This window comes from Lithobates pipiens, unplaced genomic scaffold, assembly GCF_037356315.1.
Source record: "Lithobates pipiens isolate NorthernLeopardFrog02 unplaced genomic scaffold, aLitPip1_a1.2 Scaffold_19, whole genome shotgun sequence".
Lineage (NCBI taxonomy): Eukaryota > Metazoa > Chordata > Amphibia > Anura > Ranidae > Lithobates > Lithobates pipiens.
In genome coordinates, this window is record NW_027507764.1 from 181,793,701 (window position 1) to 181,798,318 (window position 4,618).

At 41.4% G+C, this 4,618-nt stretch overlaps 1 long non-coding RNA gene across 1 annotated transcript; it reads left to right on the forward strand.

Annotated features, from left to right (window-relative positions):
- The first annotated feature begins 2,904 nt into the window (after positions 1-2,904).
- On the forward strand, positions 2,905-4,096 carry LOC143996479 (uncharacterized). Its single transcript, XR_013277557.1, has 3 exons — positions 2,905-3,060; positions 3,246-3,387; positions 3,717-4,096. It is a non-coding gene; the product is annotated as an uncharacterized LOC143996479 (long non-coding RNA).
- The last annotated feature ends 522 nt before the right edge of the window (positions 4,097-4,618 follow it).

The window sequence follows — 4,618 nt, forward strand, 5'->3', positions numbered from 1 at the left end:
TCTCTATCACGGTGCTGGTGTCAGTGCTCAGTCTCTATCATGGTGCTGGTTTCAGACAGTGAGGGAGATAGCAGCGGAGAAGCCAATCAGCAGGCAGTGCCAGCACCATGGCTGAGAATCAGCACTGGACTGGCACCTCCGGACCACCGCAGTGGAGCCCTGCATAGGTGGGGGTAAGGGCCAGGCAGAGGGAGGGGATCAAGCACAGGTTGGCACACTGGGACACTGGCACAGGACTGTGCGGCCCTGACTGTGGCACTGATCATCTCCTGCACCCCCTTCATAGCCTGCCCTGACCTTGCCTCTCCTCCATGGCCTTCATGCGCTCCTGAATTGTCAAAATTTCACAGATAAAAAAAGAATGCTTGTCGTTATCGATCCCAGATTCACTTAATACTTTTGTTATGTCAGTGTCCATGTTGTGGGACTATGTGTGCACAGCAAGTAAGTATTTTGTGGCTGAAAATATGACCTGGAGGTTTTTAAGATTCGCCTGCCATTAAAGTCAATGGGGTCCGACGCAAACTTTGCGGTTCGCAAACTTTTGGCCGCGTTCGCAAAACGTCCCGAAGTTCACCCACTATTTGGGACATTGCAGATTTATGAGCTTGTTTAAGGCAATACCTAAAAGACAACTTTTCATAGCAATGTCAGTAATAATGGTACACATTACAAGATGTAATTGAGGTTCTTTTTCCCTTTATTAGAACATACAGTATATATTGCAAAACATTTTCACCCACATTACTGAGAAGAATGGAAAAGGGTTTAGCCAGTTTTGCTAATAATACAACATGAGTCTATGTATCTATGTTTACATGTAGCTTAAAGTGACGGTTTTCATTTCTTTTTATTTATAAACATTTTATTCGTTTTCACATTTATACAAAATTACTTATGCATTTATTCATCACGAAATCTTCTTTAACAGATAAATTTCCTCTTCCCTCCCCACCTCCAGTCTCTTGTCTCCTTCACCCTTGTGTGATCTTTTTCTTCTTTCCCGCTATTTAAATACTTAACCTATTTTTAACTTGTATTCATTAGATCGAGATATTTTCTTGTACTCATTTTTGATAGTAACTGCTAGCACGTCCTATAACCTACCGGGTTTTACTTCATGAGACCTTTCAACAACTTTACAAGTCTGCATAAATAAATGTATTGCATTCCAAATTGTACAGAAAATAATTACATTTTTTTTCATTAAAAAAAAAAAAGTGTCCTTGAGCTCCACTCAAGAGACTTTGCCTATACAAAAATGATGTAATTTGTCTGCAGACAGGAGGAAGTTTCTCCTTCATCACTTCTCCCCTAGTGCAGCCTGCCAAATGATATCTTCAAAAGATGTCACAAGGTTGAAAGGTTGGGACTGATCTGTGTCAGACGTGTGTACATAGCCAAGTATTCCAAGGCACTATGGAATACTCGATTGTGTCATCTCAATCCAGGATGTAGAGGCTTACCCCAGCTAATACCTAAACAAAGATGGCTTTGTCTTTCAGGAATGGAAAGCAAATAAAATGTATGTATTTAATATCTGTTTTATGTAATAACATTCCTTGTATATTTTATATTTGTGGCTGTGCCTCATTAAAGTCCCATGGGCAATTTTCTTTTGTGTATAAATATTTCATTACTATGCAGCTAGACATTTCAATGAGCTAAGAATTTATGGCCTGAAGATAATTTAGGATTTCATTTTTCACCTAACTCTTGTTAATTGTTCCCATTATCTGGCTAAAACCGTACTAACATTGGGGATTTCCAAAGGAATTTCAAGGGAGTTACAATGTGAGTATATTTGCAGGAAATTAAAAATGGAATGAAAAATGTTTTTGATAAACTGTGAGGTTCCCCTTTTCATGTGTTATTGGAATTAAAAGATTAGATAGTTAACATTTCACTCTATGTCATTTGAAATACCAGATGGTAAAATCAAGCATAGGTGCCAATTTTCAATGTTCTGGGCTGCTGATTTATAATGGAATTATAGAAAATTCTTTGTGCAATCCCAAAATTATTAAGTAGCACCAAGATAAGTAACATCAGAAGATATACAAAAGGAGTAGAACCCAAACAATATTGTTGAAAACTATTTTTTACTCCAACATCCAAATAAACATAGATCATAAACTAGAAGTCATATGGGCCTTAGGCCCCTTTCACACGGACAGATAGAATGATGCTTTTAGCTGCGGATTTTCTCATTTTCTACCGCAGCTAAAAGCACACAATGCTTTCCTATGGCCCCATTCACACACAGCGTTTAGCTGTGATTTTGTTACGTGCGGTTCGGTGCGAATAGAAAAAATAGAATTGAATGCGTCCAGGTGCGATGTAGCGCAGCTATATGCACATAACCGCAGGTAGTCGCAGTCTTTTGTGTTAACTGCGGATAGCAGCATGAAAGAGAAAAAAAACAACCCGGAAGCACATCATAATCAGCAGGTGTACCTGGGAAAATGACACAGGAAGTGGAGAGGGATAGAGGAAAGGGGAGAAGGCGGCAAAATACATCTCACATGAGGCCATTATAGCACTGGTGCATGCCCGACCGGAGTTATGGGACTCAGAATGCCTGGGAAGAGATGTCTGCAACTGAACAGGATAACCGAGGGGAGTGCAAGGTTTGTTGTGTCTATGCAGCAGGGTACACATACATCATAGCTGTTTGCCATAAGCTGAAGATTTACCCCCTAAAGGACCAGGCCATTTTATAGCAATACAGCACTGCATCACTGACAATTGTGCAATGCTGCAAACAAACTAAATTGAATGGGAAATCAAATAGTTGGGGTCTTCCCTATAGTGTTTTGTGGGTGGGGGAGGGGGGGAGAGAGCAGATCTCTCTCGGCTTTTGTTCCAAACATGTGTTATGTTTTTTATATATTGCAGGAAAGGAGGTTTATACGTGTTGGAGGTCCCTTCACGACCGGTACAAAAAAGAGTCAATGAAGAGAAGGCTGCGGAGAAAAGCGGAGCACCCTCAAATCGTCGCAGGCCTAACCCCCATGCAGAGGCTTTGTCATTTTTGAGGTGCACCACCGAGATGCGCGTGTAAGTATATCTATTATTTATGTTAATTTACTCTTTGTGGCCAGTATAGCCGCACTGTCCAATTGATTAGAATGGGCTAACCCCCTTTTTAATGTTCCCCCAGCTCCATATAGAGAATGTAGTTTACACATAACAGTATTCATGTTTATTTTTTTTAAACTTGTAATGTTGTTATTGTCACCTAGAACTGTGTCAAGTGTTCCTGCGAGAGCAAGCGCAAGGCGTGAAAGTTCGTCACCATCACCATCAGGAGACGCTGACACCAGTCAAGAAACCACAGAGACAGTTTCATCCCAAGAATATCATCCATCCACTCAAGAACCTGAGGTATGTATTTTCAAAACGTCACAATCTCTGTCCACAAAAAACTTATTACTTACATCTTGAAAGGGCAGCTGGTGTTGGTACATATGTTCTTTAGAAGAGAAACAACGGCTTACTTTTTGGGCAAAGTACCACTTTAGTACTTCTGGCTTTGGAGGTCTTGCTGCTAATACAGTGACATCAGGTTTTTGGGGCTAAAACAAGTGCCTGTGTCTGATCTATTCTAAACAGGTGCTGACACAACTTCAATATTTGTACAAGCATCATATGCTGTTCACTAAAGTGTGACCTCAATATCAGAAGCATCATCTATATATTCGATCTATTTGCAGGCAAATACAGATAGGAGAGTCCGGTCTATTTCATCCACCCGTCGAACGTGCCTTACTCAACAAGAGACACCTTTTGAGGATTATTTCAACCGCATTATTGAAGAAATGAGAAGCTAATCACAAAACCAGGCCAAAGATGATGAATTCCTCAACATCTCAGACCCAGATGTTATGTTCTTGAGAATGTTGCTTTGTGTAATCAGGGAGATTCCTCCAGATAAGCGCACTGAGATTAGGGGTGATATACTTGCCTATTTAACGTATATCGTGTCCGCTTGCAAAGAGCAACGCCCATATCCAAAATTTCAGCCATGGGCTATTGTCAGGAACCATGAAACAGACAGAGACAGAAGTACAATCAAATCACACTTGTTTATTAATTAAAATAAAAATATGAAAAAGCGTAGTCAAGCAAGCCAGAGTCCAGTAGCCAGATAGTCAGCCAGTCCAAAGTTCATAAACCAGGTTGGGTAATCAGCCAGTCCAGACGTCAGGGATCCAAGGAGAGCAACTGCAGGCAGGATAGAAGCCAGGAGGGACGTTCGCAAGCCAGTCTTGAAACAACAGCAGGAGATGGTTCCTAGTGATGTGACCAAACGTGAAGGCAATGGAGAAATTAGCTGGAAGACTTTAAATAGGCAGGCCAGACAAGCATCATCAGAAACAGCTGGTAACTGTGGAGAGAGAAGAGAGCTGACAATAGCCAACAGCTGAGCGGCCAGCCCAGAGGAGGAAGGGCTAAGCCAGCCCTGACAGCTATGGGTTTTAATACACCTAGTGGCTCTTTCAGTAGACCAATGCCCAGTCAGCAGTGCCATGACACCACACCTTCCATTAACCCTTATGCAGGACCCCCACCGCTGTATACACCTTACCTATCTAATCCTGGTTATCAAAGGATG